Below are 22,819 nucleotides of genomic sequence, written 5' to 3'. Positions count from 1 at the left end.
ATAGTCTTTTATAGCCTGAAAAGTCTCGAAAATTAGTTGTGATTACTCCTTTTAAGTTATTTGTTACACCCATGATGTACATTATATTTGTTTACTTCACTATTTCCCATCTACTCCATCCCAAACTATGAGCCCCTTGAATATTCCATTACATATTCAACTCAGTGAGTTCCTGTGAAGCTCTGAGTCCCTACCACCTGGCCCATAACTGATCCTCAATACATGCATGTTGGATGCACTGATTTTCCAAACTGATCTCCAACTTCATGCATTATTTCTAGTAATTTCTTAGCAACTTTAATCACAAAAATAGGGCAACTGTGTATGTGTGTGTATACGGTATAATAGGTATATATACTTTATATATATCATAAACAAGAAAATAGATATAAGGATGTTTACAGTAGCATTGTTTATGATAGCAAGAAATTTAAAACTGTTAGCTACCAATAGGAATACAGATACACAAGTTATATAATACTGTATTTATACAATGGAGGGCTCTATAGCAGTGAAAAGACACTGAGAGAGGAACACTAACATGGATGGATCTTACAAGCAACAGTGAGTGAAAAAGTAAAAATTGCTGAATAATATGTGAAATTATATGCTATTATATTAAGTTGGAAAACTTGCAAATTATGTACTGATTGGGGACTCCTCCTTTAGTTGTTAGTGTCTAAAGACCTTCATGGGAATAACAGCCACCCAATAAGTCAGAGTAGGCTAGCTCAAAACAAGTTCACTCCTCACTCATGTTAGAGTCCAACTAGAAGCCCGATGCATGAAGATTCATGCTAGAATGGGCCTTCCTTTCCCTGGCTGCAGGCACCGCCTTTCCATTCAGCCCAGTCCCTTTCCACTCAGGCCCCAGAGCTGCCTCTTTCTGCTCCGGCCCTGCCTTCCCACGCTGCCCAGAGGCCCTGAGAGATGGGGGTGGAGTGGAACCCTGCATCATTGTCATGCCTGCCCTCCTGCCTCACCCTCGTCCTCGCTGAGTGCCTGTGTATGCAAATTAACTACTATCTTTGTTGGATTAATTTGCATACTCACTCTGATTGGCTGGTGGGCATAGCAGAGGTATGGTCAATTTACATGTTTGTCTATTATTAGGTAAGATGAAGTTGATGGCAAAAAATTGCTCCAGTCATTCAGGGACCCAGTATTGTTCTTGGGAGGTGCCCCTCCTTAAGAACTTTAGGACCTTCTCCATGCAGACATCTAAGGGGAGAGCTTAGACTATTACTCGGGAGATTTTGATATGAGTGGACCCTTCCCACTCTCAAATTTATGATTCTTTGATAAGAAAGTTCTTAAGGAGGGGCACCTCCCAAGAACAATACTGGGTCCCTGAATGACTGGAGCAAGATCTATAGGTGACATACTTCATTCACAATCTATTGACAGGAATTCTGTCACATGCTATGACTTGCAAGGAAAATATATTTGTATGTTAAAAGAAAGTAGGTGGGGGCTTTTTAAAAGTATATTTGTATTTAGAAAGAGAAAGGGAGAGAAAGAGATAGAAACATCAATAAGAGAGGAACATCATTGATTGGCTGCCTTCTGCCGGCCCTCCACTGGGGATTGTGCCTACAATACAGGTATATGCCTTGACCAGGAATCTAACTGGTGACCTCCTCGTTCATAGGTTGATGCTCAACCACTGAGCCACAATGGCCAGGCTGGGTGGAGCTTATTTTTATTTTTATTTTAGTAGATTTCATTGTAATTACCACTGGATGGGTGGGGGAGTGAAATATATTCAGTAGAGAAGAAATAAAGGTTTCATCTGTACCACTGTGTTTTATTTCTCAAGCTGTGTGGGATGCATACATGAGTTTTTATTATATATATTTTTTAAACATTAATTTTTTTTCTTGAAGTATGTCATAATATAATAAAACTTTTATTAAAATAATGAGACAAAATGTAAGGTCTCTAATCAAGGAGACTCAGATTAAAACAATTCTTTCATATGGAATATACAGGAGAAATGAATCAGAATTCTAGTCTATAATCCTGGGAAAAGAGTAGGAATTTTGCAAATTAGAATGATGCAAGTCTGGGGACTAATTCCTATTTGTGCTGGACTGTCCTTTGAATCAAGATTGATTCTGGAAAGGGGTGGAAATAAGGACCAATAATTCTACTCAAGAGGGAAGGGCAGGAGAGTCAATCCTAACACCCAATTCTTGCAGTCTACTCTTTGGTTGACCAGAGCTCCCTATTCTATGCATCTACTATGGGTCCTTGGATACTACACTTTCTTATCAAAGAATCATAAATTTGAGAGTGGGAAGGGTCCACTCATATCAGCTCTCTAACATGGGTAGAAGTAGCCTCCATTATGTTTGGCAGGTGGTCATCTGGCCCCTGCTAAAACACTCAGTGAAGAGTGCTCTAGGCCTTCTCTATAGTCCTATCTATTACATACTCCCTCAGATGCTACCTAATGCCAGAAGAGGGCTAGGTAATCCAAGGTAATATATACCATGCTGTCAGCTGAGCTCCTTTTCTTGATAAAGGTAATGGTCCCTCAATGTCTTAACCCAATGGATGGTCCCATGGCAAGATGGATGGGGAATGTATTGGAGGAAGTAGAAATCTCTTCAGATCTTGTAGGTGCGCACTTACTATCTGCTTATTTCCAAATTTTTAAGATAACCTTTTGCTACTGCAGAACACATACCCTGGGTCAAGGTTAAAAATTATTTTTTTGACCATCTAAAGTTGATATTTATTCTGTGGAGGGTCAGTGCCATGGTCATAAAGGTGGTATTTCCTGACTCTAAGCTCCTATGACACTTTATCTCTTTTTTATACTTCATATATTCTGCCTTCAATGCAAGAGAAACATTTGAATATATTTCCTCTGGTATTTGATGAGTTCCTCACAGACCTTACTGATCAGCCACAATCTCTGGCCTACCGAAGATGGCCAATGGTAACAGGAAAATGTGGACATGGATGTTAGAAAAATAGTGAGGAAAAGAACTTGAAAATATTGATGGAATATGAGACTAGTTCTATTTGATAGGAATCATGAATGACTATTTAGCTACAAAATAAAAAATAAATTATAGATGGGATAATACAATATTTCAATTAGAAGCTAGTTGAACACTTAATTTACAAGCAAATCGAAAGGCTTTCAGAATACAGGTAAATGGCAATCCTAAAAGCTGAGGCCATCAGGCGTATAAAATCTCCCCCTTTTCCCTAGACATTGATGAGACAGCTATACTCGTGTGCTAAAGTTCATGAAGATGCACCTTTTTACAAAGCAAGAGAGATAAGGTTGAATGTGACAGTTCCAAACATTTAGACAGGTGTATTCAGTTTTGAAAGTGTCAACCTTCTCCTTCCCACTTGAGTAGAAATCCAGTTGAAAGATAAGTACAAAGGTCAGGTTAAAAAAATATGACTTCGGTCTTTGGGCAAATCTGTAGGCCACCATCTGAGGACAGAGCCAGCTGAATGTGCTCAGGGCATGGCTAAAAAATGATGACAAGGAGTTGAACCATGTTCATTTCATCCTTCCAGATCACTACTAAGAAAAGACACTTCTCCTGAGAAGGCAGAGAGGGGATGAGAGAACCCAAGACAGCTAGACCAATGGAAATGTATCACATAGAAATAGAAATAGATAATAAGTGTTTCCCATCAATGAGGTAGGATTCCCCAACTCTGTCTGTAGTCTGATGACTCATTGTTCTCTGTAAATCAATGGGGATGGGCTAGTACTGTGGTTCTTGTCCATGACCCAGTAGAAGACTGTTTGACAGGTTCTGTGGATGCTGCTTGCACCCTCTGACACCAAGGAGCAGCAGTACACCTACTTCTAATAGGAGGTATGCTGCACCCCGCTCCTCCGAGTCCCCGAGACTGCTGCTAGAAATGCAAAGCCAGTTGTGGTTAGTAAATACTTAAGTGGATCTGAGTTTTAATAGTAAGGTACAGAGAGAATCAGTGAGTGTGAATTAAAGCTGCTTAGAATCTGCTGACTGGTCTGGGTAGAAATGGTGCTGGCTGATTGTACACTTCCCTGTCAGAGCCTGAGAGGCTCAAGGGGACTGTTCTGGAAAATCCCACAGCAGTTACAAATTTATGGTCACAAGTATTCTGTGGTTAGTGTCCAATTCTAGCTGAGGCTTTAGAATCCACTGTTTCAATTCAATTTTAAAAAAGACTATAAAACCTAGGAAGCACATCAATCTTTTGTAGTATAATTAGGTAGTCTTTTGTGGCTTTGTTCTATGACTTTGAAATATATATATATATATATATATATATATATATATATATATATATATATATATATATAGTGTATTTATGTAAGCATATGGCTTATTGTCAGTGATTAGAAGTTTCTTATTCATGAATTATCTTAGGTAAAATTGTGCCTATTTAAATATCAAAACTTCCTAAATATTCAATGTCTTACATTTTCAAAGTAGATTTCCTGAATTATTAAAAAAAATATTCTTTAAGAAAAAGTAACCATTCGAAGTTACTTGAAAAGTAACCATTTCTTGATTTTGTAATTTCATCATCATGGACACAGATGATTATGGGAAGGGCATGGATTATTAAAATATTTGGAAACGCTTTCCCTTGCATTAATGACCTAGTCTTGCCTTACAATTTCTCTGCCAATATCAGCTATTAGGTATGTTTAATGTAAAATTTATACACAGTGACATGCACAGATCTTAAGTGTAAAATTTAATAAGTTTTCATAAAAATTATTATCACCACCCTAATCAAGACATAGGACATTTCCATCACCACAGAGGTTTCACTCATATCCCTTCTAGTTACATCCCCACTGCCTCTCAGGCAACTGCTGTGCTGATTTTTATTGCACACATTAGCTTAGCCTGTTCTTGAATTTCAGATACTGCGAATAGAATCAACAGTATGCATTTTTTAATTTCTGGCTTCTTTCACTCAACATAACATTTTTGAGATTTCTCCATGCTGAACTAAATATGCCTGTTATTCCTTTGTATATTGCTGATTAGCATGCCATTGTTAGAGCAATCACAGGTATGTTCTTCTATTCTATTGCTGGATATTTGGATTGTTTCCTTTTTCCCCATTACAAATAAAACTGTAGAAAACATTTTTTTTTTTTTATAAAACTGTGGCCAGCCTGGCCAGTGTGGCTCAGGAACCAAGAGCTCACTGGTTCAGTTCCCAGTCAGGGCACATCACTGGGTTGAGGGCTACATCCCTGGGGAGTGGAGGAGGAGAATGTGTGCAGGAGGCAGCCAATCAATGATGTTTCTCTCTCATCAATGTTTTTATCCCTCTTCTTTCATTTCTCTCTAAAAATTAATAAATTACATTTTTTTTAAAAACTCTATAGAAAAACATATGGGGGGAAAATAACTTAGACCACTTCATAAAATCTTGGGATAGATCATAAAGTTAAATAGGGAAGCTAGCACAATAAGGTTTCTTAGAAAAAAGAAATATGGAATATTTTCACAAGATTAGTATAGACAATGATTTATTAGATCTGACACAGGAAGGACTCAGCAATAAATGAAAGTTGATAAGTTAGACCTCATGAAAATAAAAGCTTATCAAAACACCTAATCTAAAAAATGAGAAGTTACTATCAATGTATTATAGGCATTGACATGTATTGGCAATTAATTTGACAAAGGAATTGTATCCAGAATAAATAAAAAGTTTTGCAAATCAACAATAAGAAGGCATTCTAATAAAAAGCTGACAGAAGACTTTAGATGAGAGGATACAAGATGGCTGCACAGGTAAACACCTAACCGCAGCCGCACACAACAATTTCAATAAAATACAACTAAAATACAAAATGGACATTACCCAGAACTACAGGAAAGTCGACTGACAGGAAATTCTACAACTAGAAGGAAAGAGAAAACCATAAGGAAAATCAGAGGAGCTGTAAAATCCTAAGGTACGGAGACACGTTGTGCGCGTGGAGAGGACGGAGCTGGAGAGGAGGGGGAGGCTGAGTGCCTGGCTGGCGTTCCCTAGCAGGAAGGAGATAAAAACTCCAGATTGTGCCAAACCCCAGACCCGACAGCGCTGAACCCCAGTTCTAGGCCAGACCCTGGGGACCCAGGCTCATACAGAGGGAGCCTGGGCTGTGAGGCAGAATATCAGGGGAGCGGTGAAAGGCAAAACCCCCAGAGGCGCACACATTGTGCATGGAGGATGGACTGTTGCCTCTGCTGCTAGATTGCCCTAGAGGGAAGGAGACAAAAGCTCCGGACTGTGCTGAGCCCCAGTTCTGACTGCTCTGAACCCCAGTTCTAGGCCAGACCCCGGGGACTCAGGCTCATACAGAGGGAGCCTGGGCTGTAAGGTGGAAACCCAGGAGAGCAGCGAAAGGAGGTCCCAGAGGCGTGCACATTGTGCGCAGAGAAGGGACGGTTAGCTGTGCTGAGGGATTGCCCTGGCAGAAAGGAGACAAAAGCTCCAGACTGCTCTGAACCCCACTTTCAATCCCACTTCCAACTGAACTGAACCCCAGTTCCGGGCTCATTGGGGGAGAGTCTAGACTGTTTGGTAGCAGGCGAAACTCGAGGGCATCTCACTCTCAGAGGTGCTGGCAGCGAGTACCAAAGGACCTTGAGGAACACTGAGACTCAGGAGCCTCATAGGGCGGGGCTCACTGTAGGCTCCACCCTGAAACTCCGCCACATCCTAGCTGAACACAGAGTCTTTTAAGGCGACCAACTCAGGGAAGCTGCAAAAATGCCGAGACAAGAAAATAGATCACAAACTAAAGAAATGGAGGACAAAAAGCGACTGGATATAGAGTTTAAAACCACGCTTATAAGGTTTTTCAAGAATTTCCTAGAAAAGGTCGATAAGACCTATGAGGATATGAAAAGGGATCAACTAGAAATAATAAGGGATCAACAAGAAATAAAGAATACATTGTCTGAAATAAAAAATATTATACAGAGTCCTAAAAACAGAATGGAAGATCACAAGAATCAAGTCAAAGATTTGGAACATAAAGAGCCAGAAGACACTCCTCCGCAGAAGCAAGAAGACAAGAGAATCCAGAAAGTTGAAGATAATGTAAGAGACCTCTGGGACAACTTCAAGCGAACCAACATCAGAATTATGGGGGTTCCCAGAAGATGAGAGAGAGCAAGATATCGAAAACATACTTGAAGAAATAGTGACAGAAAACTTCCCCCACCAGGTGAAAGAATTAGACTTACAAGTCCAGGAAGTGCACAGAACTCCAAACAAAAGGAATCCAAAGAAGACCACACCAAGACAAATCATAATTAAAATTCCAAGAGCAAAAGACAAAGAGAGAATATTAAAAGCAGCAAGAGCAAAGAAGGTAGTTACCTATAAAGGAGCACCTATACGATTGTCATCTGATTTCTCAACAGAAACCACGCAGGCCAGACAGGAATGGCAAGAAATATTCAAGGTGATGAATAGCAAGAACCTATAGCCAAAAATAATCTACCCAGCAAAGCTATCACTCAGAATCGAAGGCCAGATAAAGAGCTTCCCCAATTAAAAAAAGCTAAAGGAGTTCATCACTGCCAAATCAGAATTATATGAATTGCTGAAGGGGGTTCTTTCAGAAGAGAAAGTAAATAAAGATAAAAACTATGAACAACAAATACGTAACTATCAACAAGTGAATCTAAAAACCAAGGAAATTAAAAAAAACAAACTGATAAACAATATTAACTTGAATATAATAGAATCAGAGGTATGAAAGGGGAGTGAACTGACGATTCTTGGGGAAAAGGGGAGAGGGGGGTGTGGGAAGAGACTGAACATAAATTCTGTACCTATGGATGAGGACAATGGGGGGTGGGGAAAGGGCGGGGGGTGGGGGGGGAAACCTGGTGGAGGGGAGCAATGGAGTGGGGGGGAAAGAGGAACATTTGTAATAATATGAACAATAAAGATTTATTTTTTTTAAAAGCTGACAGAAGATTTAAAAAGACACTTTACAATAGGAAGATTTGAAAATGGCTAATAAATACATAAAAATGTTTAACATCGTTAGTCATGAGGGAAATGTAAATCAAATAGCAATGATATACCATTTCATACCCAAGTGATGCTAACAGGAAAAAGACTGACAATACCCAAATGCTGGTAAGAATGTACAGCAGCTGGAACCCTGCATATTGATGATAGATGTATGATGATACCATCACCTTAGAAAACTGGCAATTTATTGGAAATATAAATATGTACAACTATCTAGAAATTCCATCCATAGGTATTTACACACGAGAAATGAAAATCTGTGTTCCACCTTTAGTTGTTGTTGTTGTTCTTGGGGTTGTTTTGTTGCTTTGGGGGATGATTTTGTAGAGGATGCTCTGAAGAGCTTTCCAGCAAGGTAGGCAAATGCAGCCCAGTTAAGGGGAGCCACGATTATCTGAACACTCACATGTGCCACATAACGTGCAAGGCAGGTTTTGCATGTCATTACAGGAGATATGCCACTTTCCCCAAAGTAAGTAATAAATAGCAAATACATTTTTTTATTTTATGCAAAATAACAAAAAACTCTTTTGTTATTTTATGCATTCTTCAAATATTTAATAAGTTTTTATTGGTGTTTGGCACTGTTCTGTGTGCTCAATATACTTCATGAAAAAAAATTAAAGGCTTAGGTTTCTGTTCTAATGGTACTTAAATTACAGTGGGGGTTGCAAAACAGAAAATATACACTTAACAAATAAATAACTATAAAGGTGCTTCCCGATAACAAGAACTATTGGAAAGGAAAATAAAGTAATGAGATAGAGTGACTGGCAGCATGGAGTCACATTCGATAAGGTAGCCATGGGAGGTGTGTTGGAGGACATAACATATTCTAATGATGACAACGTGTCTGGTACATGAAGATCAGGAGAAGAATAATCTAGGTAGAAGGAACTATAAGAGCAAAAGTCCTGATGTGAAAAATAGCTTGATGGGTACAAGGAATAAATGAGGCCTGTGTGGCTGGAGAGGAAGGGGGATAGAAGATGAGATGGGAAAGGTCGGAAGAGGCCAGACTGTGCAGTGCCTTACACAGTACGGTGAAAAGTTCAGATTTTATTCTTAATTCAATGGGACTCCATTGGAGGTCTTAGATCCATTTGAAAGACATCCTCAAGAACCAGAGGCAACTACAATGACTACACCATGATCTGACTTCAGGGTTGATCATATTGCTTGTTTAATAAAGGCAAGGTAAAAAAAAATAATAAAGAAGAAAAAAATAAAATAAAGTCGAGGTCACATTCATTAATTAACTTATCCATGCTATGAGCCAGATACTTCTCTAGATACAATGACATCACAAATTGCACAACCAAAACTGCTGCCCTTGTGGGAGTTATGATGGATTTCTGTGTAGCTCTAATAACTTGGTTGCATAATTGAAACCACCTGTGGAGTTTAAAACAAACTAACAGAGCCTATCACAGTTTTTCATTTGTCTAGATCAGTGGTTCTCAACCTTTCTAATGCGACAACCCTTTAATACAGTTCCTCATGTTGTGGTGACCCCCAACCATAAAATTATTTTCATTGTTACTTCATAACTGTGATTTTGCTACTGTTATGAATCATAATATAAATATCTGTGTTTTCCGATAGTCTTAGGCCACCCTGTTAGTGGTTCTCAACCTGTGGGTCGTGATGCCTTTATGCAAATTAGACAAAGATACTGGTCTAGATGATTTTAACGTGCAAAGTGAGGCATGCACAATTACTCTTTTCTTAGACACCTGGGGGAAGCACGCAGTACTTGTAGAGGGTTAGAACCTTTCTTTAGCCTTGTTTTCAAACAAAAACTGTGATAAAGCTGAAGCACAAATAAACTTTAAAGAGAAACCCCCATATTGGGCAGCAAGTAGCAGAGCAAATATTCAAATCCACATCCTTCTGATTGCTTAGCAATACTTTCCCTGTATACTCATACATATCAGCTATGGCATGTTTTTAAAAATAAATAGCATGCTCTTGCTGAAACAGGTTTGGCTCAGTGGTAGACTGAAAGGCCCCGTGTTCGATTCTGGTCAAGGGCATGTACATTGGCTGCGGGCACATCCCCAGTAGGGGATGTGCAGGAGGCTGGCTGGTTGATGTTTCTCTCTCATCGACGTTTCTGGCTCTCTGTCTCTCTCCCTTCCTCTCTGTAAAAAATCAATAAAATATATTAAAAAAATAAAAAAATAAAAAAATAAAAATAAATAGCATGCTCTTAATTACTCCTTAATTCCTTTATTTTGTATTTAGTATCTCAATTATTTTGCTTCTTACAAAGAGCTCTAAGAAATGATACTGCGTATCTTTAATCAGAATTTTAATCTTATATTTCAACTCAGGAGTTGGTGACAACAATGACATGATTTAAAGAAAGGGTGAAAACTCTAGAATCATGCTTATTTCTGCACAGTCTGAAAAGTAAATTTGCTCAGGATTTAGCTGCCCTCCCTCATCCAGCCTAATAAAAAAATTAAGACAGGATGTCGCTTCTGTGATTGAAAGTCAATCTCTGGCATAATCTGTAAGATTGTGAGGGTATTTTCATTTGGAAGATAAGATTGGCCTTATTTTAAATATGAAGATAGGATTTAGAGAGAAGATATTTTCATAATGATATAATCTTCAATTTTGCTTGATACCAATTTGCATAATGCAGGTGACTTTTTAGTCTACCGTGTTTTCAGAAATAGAAAAAATCACATTTTTTTTAAAAAAGCATTTGTAATTTTATATTTTGCCAAATGCCAGCTAGTGTGGAACTTCAAGGAATAAGAAACAGCAGGAATTTAAGCAAAGAGTAAAGTGACTTTTTTTATTAAAATTCAGTGTTAATACTAAATGTGACCTCTAGTAGACCTACTTTGTCAGTGCATAGAAATAACTGACTTATATTGGCACAAGTAAGTGTTCCACATGTGTATGAAAAAATTGCTAAACCTTTATTAGCTATCACAGCTCTTACTATCAAGAGATTTAAATATGTTGCTGGAACAAATTAGATCAAGATGGAAAGGCTGCCTTTTGTTGAATTTTTTAATAAGAAATTCATTTTGTTGAATAAAATGGGTCTGAAACAAATCTAGTATCTAATAATCATGCCACTGACTCCACCCTCTTGTCCTGGTTCTGGTTCACTTGTTAGCCAAGACTCAATACTATATTACATCCATGTATCCCCGTCCCCCTACCAACTCCAGAACTATTAATAGGTCATATTTATATCACATAACATGTGAAAAAATTAGTAATAATTAAAACAAAATTTGACATCTTGGTTCTCCCCCATAATGGCCCTCTGTGGTAACCAGCTGCCTCAATGCCTTTTTTTCCTCTCTCCTCCTTCACAGAGTCCAAGACTTATATCATTGTTCCCAGCACTTCTGACCCAACTTTAAGCTTCTAGAATTAAGGCAACTACCAATCCAGATGCCTTTATGCAGATTAAACAAAGGTACCACCTCTGGAGGACACCTCTCCTTATCAAGCAAATCTCACATGATCTCAAGAACTGGAAAGATCTCTCTCAATGAAAAAGATAATTAACAGTTACCAACAGAGAGATGACAGAAATCCTATATAATAAAACCCTAATATGCAAATTGACTGAAAGGTGAACCGACCAATCACTATGACACACATTGACCACCAGGGGGCAGATGGTTAACGTAGGAGCTGCTCCCTGGTGGTCAGTGCACTCCCACAGGGGGAGCACTGTTCACCCAGAAGCTGGGCTCATGGCTGGCGAGTGCAGCAGTGATGGTGGGAGTGAGAGGACTTGGACTACAAGAGCCCTGGACTGTGAGAAGGATGTCTGACTGCTGGCTTAGGCCTGATCCCCTAAGCTGGCAGGTGAACATCCCTGAGGGGTCCTGGACTGTGAGAGGGCACAGGCTGGGCTGAAGGACACACCACTCTCCAGTAGAAAAAATTTTGTGCACTAGGCCTCTAGTATTTAAATAATCTGACAAAGATCCTAAAACAGCACTTACAGAGATGCTTCCATGAGAACTACAAATTATCTAGAAACAAATGAAAACAGAAAATCTCAATAAATAAATAGAAAGTCTCAGCAAATAAATGAAAAAATATATAAAGAAGAACCAAATGGAAATTTTAGAACTGAAAAATAAAATAACTGAAATTTTAAAATCTTATTTGGTCAGCATAATAACAATATTGGAAAAGGAGGGAGGCCGGGGTGGGGGTGGGGGTGGGGGGAATCAGTGAATTTGAAGATAGAACAATAAAAATTACCAAATCTAAAAAGAGAGAAAATGTAAGAAGGAAGGAAGGAAGGAAGGATCCTTTTTACTAGAACACAGTGTAGCTTCGGGTACAGAACATGTACACTGTGTTCTAGTAAAAAGCCTGCTCAGATTGGCCAGAGTCAGAGAGGCGGTCTATTACAAAAAGAACTGGTGTTGCCTCGGAAGTGGGGGGTAGTCTTATACAGCGAATATAGGCCTAAACCTATGTTTTAACTGTAAATTAGGGAGTCGTCTTATACGCCGGAAAACACGGTACTTAAACTTCTGAAAGCAAAAGACAAAGAATCTTGAAAGCAATGAGAGAAAAATGGTACTTGAGCTATAGAAAAAATCAATTAAAGGGACCCTAAAATTCCTATCACAAATCATTGAGACAAAGGAAGTAGCATAACCAGAAACCTTGGACATAATAAAATAAACACATGGATAAGTGGAGGAAAGGAGGCAGGCTGACTAGAAACTGCAGGCTAAGAATAGTGAGTTTCATGCCTTTTAGAAAAAAAATAACTCTAAATGGCTTACAGTCTTAAATGTAAAGTGTAGAATCATAAAACTTTTAGGAAAAGAAATGGAAAAAATCCTCAGGATCTAGAGCTAAACTGTTTATAGATTTGACCATAAGCATGATCCATAAAAGAAAAGTTGATTCAATTAGACTTCATCAAAATTAGAAATGTCTCTTCATCTTTGAAAGACCCTGTCAAGAAGATGACAAAGGATCTGACAAAGGACTAGTATCTAGCTTCTACAAAGAGCTTTAAAAACTCAGTAAGTCAAATAAACAAAAAGACATAAAGAGACATTGCACCAAAGACAATATACAGATGGCAAGTAAGCCCATCAACGATACTCGACTTCATTAACCATTAGGGAAATGCAAATTCACACCATGATGAGACATTACTGCACACCTACCAGAATGTCTCAACTAAATCTGTGTCAGCACCAAATGCCAGTGAGGATGCAGAAGACATGAATATTCACACATGGCCGGTGGGCATGCAAAACAGTACAGTAGCCACTCTGGAAAACAGCCTGGAAGTTTCTTTCAAAACTAACCACAACGAGCATACAACCTAACGTTTACAATTCTGGGCATTTAGCCCAGAAAGATAAAGATTTCCATTCATGCAAACATGCCTATAAATGTATAGCTGCTTTATTTGCAAAAACCAGCTTGGAAACAACCCTGATGCCTGCCCACTGGGCTGTCACCATGGGGGAGGCAGGGCTCTGAGGCTGCGGCACAGAGGGTCTTCAGGGTTCTGGCAACAACTTGACATCATTAGTATTTTCAATATCTTCACTATAGAATCATTATTTAATCAGCACATATATTTTCTACGCCTTTATTAGACTGTCTCTCCATCTTTAAGAGAAGTTTAAAGAAACAAAAGCAATGGTTTATGAGCAGCATCCTGGGAGTAAGAAGGCACAAGCCCGCACAGGTTCAAGAATTCAGGAGGGAGGGGGAGCTCCTCCCTGCACCCTGAGGTACGGAGTGGACAGCACCCCAAGTTAGAGCACAGGGGGCATGTAAAATAATATGGAGAAGTGTGTGTGCTTTCACACCAATGAATGCAGAGGAGGAGACCTAGGTTCAGGAGGCCAGGGCTGAATAGACTCTTGTCTGAAATACAGGGTGAGGCAAAAGTAGGTTTACAGTTATGATTACACAAAACACAGCATTTATGCTTGTATTATTATTGATTAATTCATCACATTATTTCCACATGAACAACTATAAACCAGCTTCTGCCCCACCCTATATTAGGAAGGATGGGATAGAGAGAGTTGAGTCTAAGCAATAGATCTCAACATTGTGCACGGAACTAGAAATAGTTAGTGTCCAAACTGGCATAGGAATCCAAGCTTATGTCGGGCCCCTTTCCACCAGCAACTTCATTCTGATCTAGGAGATGGCCTGCCAGTCCGCCCATGCTGAGGCCACCAGGGTCAGTGGGACCCACGAGCCACTGGCCACCTCTGACCCATAGGCTTGCACCATTCTACTCTATCCTGTATAATAAAAGGCTAATATGCAATTAGACTGAACGGCAAAACAATTGAACAAACAGTCACTATGATGTGCACTGACCACCAGGGGGCTTGCACAGAACATAATGGGCTTGGGCAGCAGGCGGCAGGGCACAGAACATGGCAGGTTCAGCCACGGGGAGATGGTGGAGCTGGTGAGTGGGGGGCAACAGACTAAGGTGGTATGCCAGTCGCTGTCATTGGGGTGAGCCTCTGGTGGTTACTGAAAATTCTTTGCTCCTGTGAGCTGAGGTCCCACCTGGCACTCACGTCTACTGCTGGCTTCTGGTGCTGGCCCTGATCGCTTGGTGTCACCAGTGGTACAAGTGGCAGCTATTAGCCCTGATCACCCCTCAGGGCTTCTCCACCTCCCTCTGCTCCTGTGGGGCAATCAGGGCCAGCAGCCGCCTCTCTCACCTGCTGACAGCAAGACCCCTGCTCACCCCTGCTGCCAGCACCAGAGCCACCACTAACACCCATTCATTGTCAGCACCAGCCCCACTCACACTTGCTGATGGCACTGGCCCTAATCACTCTGTGCCTTCAGCAGGTATGAGCGGGGCCAATGCAGTCAGTGTGTGAGAGTGGCGGTGGTGGGAAGAAGCAGGGCTGCAGGCAGACAGGGGGCCCAGGCCATGTTGGAAGGGGCCAGGCAAGGGCATGGAGGATGGGCCAAGACCCGCTCCTGTGCCCACTGCAGCCTCACAGCCCACAGTTCCTTTCAAGGTGCACAAATTTGTGCACTGGGCCCTTAGTGTGTGTGTGTGTGTGTGTGTGTGTGTGCCTAAGCAACCATTACCAAATGACTGAAACAACTAGAATGACCAGAATGACTGGTCGCTATGATGTACACCAGAGAACCTCCCCCAGTTTCTCCCCCCCTGGCCAGCAAACCTCCTGCGGCCCCTTTCCCCATTCCTTCCCCCATCCAGCTGGCCCCAGGGACTGAGTGTGATAGCCCGAAAGGCCCTGATCACTAGCCAGGCCTAGGGACCCCATCTGTGCACAAATTTCATGCATTGGGCCTTTAGTTTGGTATAAGACTGTGATTTTCCTGATCACCACTGTCTCTGCAGAGCCCAGCACTGTGCCTGGGAAACTAGATGCTGGCTCACCTCTTGTAGAATGAATGCATGCATGAATGAAGAATGCCTATGTAACATTTGTAGATGTTGAACCTAAGAAGAGCTACAGGAGGAAACAAGCTAGCAGTGGGACAGACTGCTTATACTCAACACTTAATACTCAAACCTGCTTTCTGCAACCTGCGTGATCTTTCATTATACAAACTCCCCTGCTTGGAAGCCCATTTTGGGGCAGCTGGGGTTAAGATATTGCGAGGAAGGGAATGAAACACAGGTTCTCCTTTAATAAGTAGTCATTCTGCATGTTTTCTAAGAAAACCACTGTTTTGAAATTATTTCTAAGGAGAAGCTCTATGGGGAAGAGGAGTGAGAGGTTATATAAGGTGAAGAACTGCAGAGAGGGTGCGATGGGTCAGCCACTAATCAAACCAGATTGAAGGCAATAGAAAGAGAACAATGAGGAGGCTGAGCTGCTTCATATCACGAACACCTGGAGAGGTGTGCAGAGGAAGCATCTTGGAGGCCATGGAAAATCAGGGAAGGGAAGGGGAAGAGCAATCTGCAGAGTGCTAGGAGCTTGTTGTGAGCCTAATAGTAAGTACCCACAGCCTCTCTGCCTCCTCCTCGTGCTGCTGCAGGAGCCTCTAACCTGTCTGCTCACCTCTGGCTTCATCCAGATCAGCCAATACTCCCCACCCAGCTCCAGCATCAAGGTCAGACCAGTGTCCTACCCCAAACTTGGGAAGAGCACTGTCCCACAGAAACATCATCCTACAAGCCACATGTGCCATTTTACATTTCCTAATAGCCACGTGAAAAGAGCAAAAAGAAAACCGGTGATATCACTTTTGATAACACACTTACAATATTTAACCCAATGTATTCAAAATATAATGTTGACATGTAGTCAGCATAAAAACATATCAATGAGATTACTTTATATTACTTTATATTCATATGAAGTCAACTAAAGCCCCTGTGCTATTTTACACCAACAGGATGCTCTAGTCAGACTGCCCCATTTCACATGCTTCCCAGACACGTGGCAAGTGGTTCCTGAATGAGCAGGACAAGGACACTGTGTGACCTGGATATGCCATTTCACCTCTGAAATAAAGATTAGGCTTACAGGATCTCTACGTTACCTTTACTATATGATGAACTCACATGATCAGACAAGGAAAGCTCTATTTTGTAGAATAGACATTGATGGTCCCAAACAATGATACAGATCTACTCCGATGACAAGGGAGTAGGCCCAGGGGACAGTCCCTGCAACAAAGCCACTGCCTCTCTCTCCACCAGCACTCCATAAATACAGATCTGTTGCTAGCAATGCCAAGTTTATGACTCCACATTCCATAGGGTTCCTCTGTGGTGTTTCCTCAATCTGCTGAGATAAGAGAAGGGCCATTAAATCACACAAACAGCCCAGCAGCTACTAACAAGAAGCATCAAAGGCAGCACTTTTATAAGCAGGAAACCCAAAGCCCTTAAGAGCCCAGTGGGTTGCATAAGTGCCTTGAGGGAATTTGATTCATCCTTTCAAGGTGAGCTGGGGGGAGTCGCACATCTGCCTTGCGGTTGCCAGATATGTGGTCCTGCCCACAGTGTCCCAGAGACATCTGGTCCAGGCCAAAGGGCCCTTGATATTTGGTTCCATCACAAACTTCCATGCTTAGGAAACATCCTTGGGTTCAGAGTTTACTTGTGCTTTTACTTATAGGATTAACACATACAAAGGACCATCATATTTTATTGATCTAACTAGTGGCCCTGTGCATGGAATTTGTGCACATTAAAAGAATAGTTAGATGAAATCTTTTAATATTGCCATTTGCCCTTTCTCTATAATAGAAGTGTCAGAGATAAAAGAAAATTAGTAAAGTAGTATATGAATATCTTCCTCCTGTCAGAGTCTGGGGTGCACCACAGGACTCAGAGTCAATCCCCGCCCACCCGCTGTGCCTCAAAATTGTGTGAGACCCAGACCAAGCCGGCCCCACCCCAGTCAAGCTCCACCAAAAGGGGTGAGGCATAGCTTCAGGTCCCCTGACCCAGCACCAGGTGAGAGGTGCAGCCTCGGGTCCCCCATCAAGCCCTGCCCGGTGGGGGGCATGGCCTGAGGTCCCCCAGCCTGTCACTGGGGAAGGGGACACAGCCTGAGGTCCCCTGTCGATCCCTGCTGGGTAGGGGGTATGACCTGAGGTCCCCTGTTAAGCCCTGCTGGATAAGGGGCATGGCTTGAGGTCCCCTGTCAAGTCCCACTGGGTGTGGGGCATGGCTTCATGTCCCCTGGCCCAGTACAGGGGGTGGGGGAGAGGCATAGCCTGAGGTCTCTTGTTAAGCTCTGCCAAGCGAGGTCCCCTGTCAAGTCTCATCAGGCAGGGGGTGCAGGTCCCCTGCCCCAGCCCAGCACCACGCAGCTTCAGGTCCCTACTACTTGCTCCTTAAGGCTCAATACAGGAACTCGGCCTCTGCTGTGGGCACCACACTTGTGACAGTGTGATGGTTAATTTGTATATTCCCTCTTTATTAGATAGGATAATTGTATTTTGGCTGTATTGTCAACAAGAACCCTTTGCCTTGGTAGCTTAGCTGGTCATGGCACATGGGAGCAGGTGGATGGGTCAGCAAAGACCAAATGTCTCTGTGGGCAGAAGACTACCACACCTTGCAGTAAAGTAATCCCCAGGAAGATTATCTCCATTGCTGCCCCTGGGAAGACAAATGTGGATTCAGCCATGCAGCTAGCTTACTATGGGATTCTCTGGAAGCTGCCCTACCCCAATAGAATCCCACCTCCCTGACACTATGCCTCCAGCTCACTCCACTGAGAGCATCTTCTCCTGCTCTCTTATCTGCTGGACCTGGGACCTTTTCCCCACAGCCCAGCTACACAGTCTTGCCTCTTCCTAACCACACTCTGCCTTTGCATGTACAGCATTGTCTGACTTGAATGCTCTCTTGTCCACATTGCAGAACAAATCTTTGTATTCAAATCACAAACCACAGTATTTCCTCTGTGAAACCTGTTCTACCTCCACCGGGCTGAGTAAGCAGGGACTTCCTTTATGTCTCCACAGCTATTGGCATGATGTGCACCCAACTCAAAGGACATAGTGTGCAAAGAGACAGACCAGGTTCAGGTCCTGACTCTGCCACTCCCAAGCTTTGCGCTCTTGGTTAAGTTACTTCACTTCTTGCAGATCCCTCATAGAAGAGATGGGAGAAAAATGAATTATGTAATCACATTGGTAGGTTCTTTTAGTTCATCTTCAGGGGACACCACTCAACAGTGTTATTAGTACCGACAGTATTAGAGCCAGCAGACGTTTATGCATTTGTCCACTCAAATGACACTGAGCACCTCCTAAGCACTGGCACTCTCCTGAACTTAGAAGAGAGATGGGATGAGTGAATGACTCAGTGCCTGCCTAGGACAGCTTGTTATCTCAGTCAGCAGAGCCTCGGGCTTTATGCTGGACATAAGCTCCTTTTCCCTTTCTCTCCTCTGGAAGGTGAGTAAACAGCGGCTGCTTTTAGTAAACAGCGACTGCTTTAGGTAACTCGCTCTGTTAGGATGTCTGTTCTTCAGCTGAAAATAGGAGACTGATGGAATGCTGACAAGACAAAGCTTTTTTCAGTATCACAGGCCTCCACAGGAGTCCACAGAGGACCAACAGCGGTTATAACAGAACCTAAAAGAGGCCCTGTCCTGGCCTTCCTTCTACTTACTTCCCATTTGAGTGAAAGCTCTGGCCGCCCAGGAACTGGGAGCCCCCGCTGAGAGTTAGCAGGGCCACAGGTGCTTCAAGGACCACTGTGATGAAACCATCCCCCTAATCCATCACCTTCTCTGAACAAATTGAATGGAAACACATGAGTCCATTCTGACTTAGCCATGCCTCCCTCGGGAAGAGTTGGATTGGAAAAGACAAAAGTTTTCCTCTCTAAAAAAAGAGATGTCCTGCCGAGGAGAATGGCCATCACTGTGCTATACAGGATTCCCAGGGGCACCCCAAAGGGCTGTGGCAGGGGAGGGGTTGGCAGCGGCAGGACCAGAGACAAGGCTTGAGAATGCTCAGGGAGGGGCCGGCCTTAGCAGGGACCCAGGATATAGAAGTCCATGACTCTGACCTGATAAGTTACTCTCTGACTTCAGGTTCAGGGAGACAGAAGTCTTCTAGAATCTTCTTACTGTAGAAAGGGAACTCTTACTGAAACCAAGGTTCCTTATGACTTTGATTAAAAATTAATTTTTAAATCCTACCTCTAAAAATCACTTCTTTCTCCATCTCCCTACTCCCATTCTCCTCTCTCTCTCTCTCTCTCTCTCTCTCTCTTTCTTCTTCTTCTTCTTCTTCTTCTTCTTCTTCTTCTTCTTCTTCTTCTTCTTCTTCTTCTTCTTCTTCTTCTTCTTCTTCTTCTTCTTCTTCTTCTTCTTCTTCTTCTTCTTCTTCTTCTTCTTCTCAGACCCCTAGCCATCCCACATGATGAGCAGTCCCTGAGGCCGCAGAAGATAGCAGTGCTGACCTGACTAATGATCACAACTGGACCTCCTTTGGGCTAAAGATAACATCTGAACCAGAATTAGGTTTCAGCTCCTGAGCCCTAAGGTGGAACAACCCCTAGCTACTTTCCCACGAGACCAGACAGAGGGACAACGAAAAAGACAGACCTCAGAGCTTTCTCAGGACCTGAATAAGTGACTTATGACCCTTATCTCCAACCAAGCAGCTCCCAGAACGACCTGGAATACAGAACCCCCAACCCACAGTGCACTGTGATTTTGCCCTGTGTAATCTGTAACCTACACACCATCGGGAAGTTCAGGTTCTGGAGCATTGGCTTCCGGTTCTCCAGGGGTGGGGGGCACAATCACAATGAAACAGCCAGTCTCTCCCCACGGTAACCCTGGGTGTCTAGTGTTCGGCTCTGCTGGTGCCGAGTGGATGGACTCTTTCTGATCAACAGCATGACTACATGGCCCAGCTAAGTCAGAGTTGGCTCGGGAACCCTGACACCTTCTGATGCAGGCCTGGAGGGCAGGGGCTGCTCTTAACAGTAAGGTGAGGCTCAAGGTTGCAAAGCAGAGCCCTGGATCGTGGTATAGAGGTGCTGCTTGCCAGTCACCCCCCCCCCCCGGGGAGGGGGTGGAGGGGGGATGTGCAAGGCTAGAGGGTCCCCTGGGGCCTTCTACCAGGAGACTTAATCCTGCCCCAGACCGCTGGGTGGCGGGTGATCCTGATGCTAAGTGATAAGTATGGTCACAGTGCAAGCCCATGGGCCTGCTCGCCAGTGAGTTACAGATTGAGAAGGCCCTGTGGTACCTGCGACTTTCCTTATCTCTGGTCATTTTTCTCTCGTTAGGAAAGATACCTTGTTAGAAACTCGGGCATTCAAGACAGAGAAGATGAGAGAGATGGGGAAACGAAATATGGAAATGCTCTGGTTCAAAACAAAACAAGCTACTTAAGTAAGGACAGACGCCTCCATTAGCTGCAAACTGCCCTGAACAGAAAAGCACGTGGAGCCGGCAGTGACATTGATGCAGAAGAGTGGGAGCCAGAAGGACTGACCCAGCATGCTGAGGGCTGGGTCACCAAAGTCAGGACAGAAAATGCAGCTGTCTCTGCGCAAACCAAGCAAACCCAAACTGGAGAATGGGTGACTGAAAGTGGCCCGCAGTACTGTGATTTATACTGTCAGGGTCACCTTGAGAGCTAAGGGGACTGCCACTCAACCGCACCCTGGGAGACAGCTGCGGGTGGGGAAAGAGAAGTTACTATGGATTAGAACTTCGGTGGGCAAGTCTCAGGTCCACCCTCCAAGGTGATCTCAGAAAGTCTTTTACCACCTCTGGACTCTCTCTGCTGGGTGGGGTAACAGGTCCCTTTTGTCACATTTTCCTTTACGTATACGATTCTTTCTTCCAGACCCTAAGACACTCCTTAGGAAAGAACTTTGTCTTATTCAGTTTCAATTTCTTGTCCCCAGAATGACTGGCAAGAAGGAAGGGAGAGCAGGAGGAAGAAGAAGAAAGGGTGGGGTGTGGGGAGGGAGGAAGGTGGTTGAGGAAGGTGGTTGTGGGATAGTCCGGCGGGTTCAGGTGTACTGGGTCTGGAGTCAGCCTGCATTGTGGTAATTCCTGGCCAGACTCCCTGTGGATAAATGAGAGACTGTGACACCATCCATTCCTTAGGCTGCCACGAGCATGACATAGCACAGTGATATAAATTGCTAAGCAGTGTCTGGCACTCACAGGCACACACTAAATATTAGGGAGTGTTAGTATATAAGAAAAAAAGTGAAAAATGAAGCAGGCGTGCTTGAATCTAGTTGGGGGATACAAGCCCTGTCTGTCTACTCTACCTTCCTCCCCTCCCCCACGATGCTAGCTGAATGTCAGAAATCTCTGGAAAGCAGTGGGATTTACCGGGGAAGGCACTGGAGCTTTGAAACCAGGTCTAGTTCTAATCCCAGATTCATTACTTAGAAAAAAGGAGCGGGACCAGGACTGAACCTCAGTCCTCATCTGCAATTTAGGGATTAAACATGCCTGACAGTTGTGGGGATGAAAGGAAGAGATGCAGGCAGAGCATTTAGGACATTCTGAACACTTAGCGAGCGCTCAGTGAATTCACTTCCATCCGCCCTCTTCCAGGGGCACAGCAGTTGGCTGCAATTCCCCAGGAGAGGGGAGGAAAGCCCTTTCTTACACAGCAACCAAGGCAGTGCCAACACCCAGCCCCTTTGGGCAGGGGAGGTGGGCCTTCCCCAGCTTGATGGACAGCGGTAAGTACCTGGGGTCCCTGCAGCCGGACCTGTCAGCCTGCTGCCAACACCGGACCTACTGCAGTCTGATAGACCTGCCCCAGCCAGAGGCTCGTCCACAGCAGACAGCACAAGATGAAAATCAGGAAGTGTGGGTCTTCCAAAGTGGTTTTGCCAGTTGTCAGACAAGGCTCCAAGACTACTGGGTGACTGAACAAATATGAAAAAGAAAAACCCACAAATTCATTTAAAAAACAAAAAAGTTTCATAAGGGGCTCCAGAATGACAGCTATTTCATTTCAAGTAAGAGAGCAACCTGTTGCATAAAACGTTTTCCAAATGTACGTGGCCATGCAATTTGTGCTCTAAGCTGAATGGGGGCAAAGAGATTCCATACCCAGAAAAACAAAGATTCCCGACTAAGTCTATCTGGTCTGCCCACTTTTCTCCTTGGCTCCAGAATGAGGCCTTGAAGCTAGATTCTGAAAAGGAAGTAAAATGTAGAGGAATCAAAGAATGGAGAGTATTTGCTTAACTAATTCTGTTTTAAAATATATTTTATTGATTTCAGAGAGGAGGGGAGATGGAGGGAGAGATAGAAACATCAGTGATGAGAATGAA

This window comes from Pipistrellus hanaki (genome assembly GCF_964339955.1).
Source record: "Pipistrellus hanaki genome assembly, chromosome: 17".
NCBI lineage: Eukaryota > Metazoa > Chordata > Mammalia > Chiroptera > Vespertilionidae > Pipistrellus > Pipistrellus hanaki.
This window is presented reverse-complemented; position numbering follows the sequence as displayed.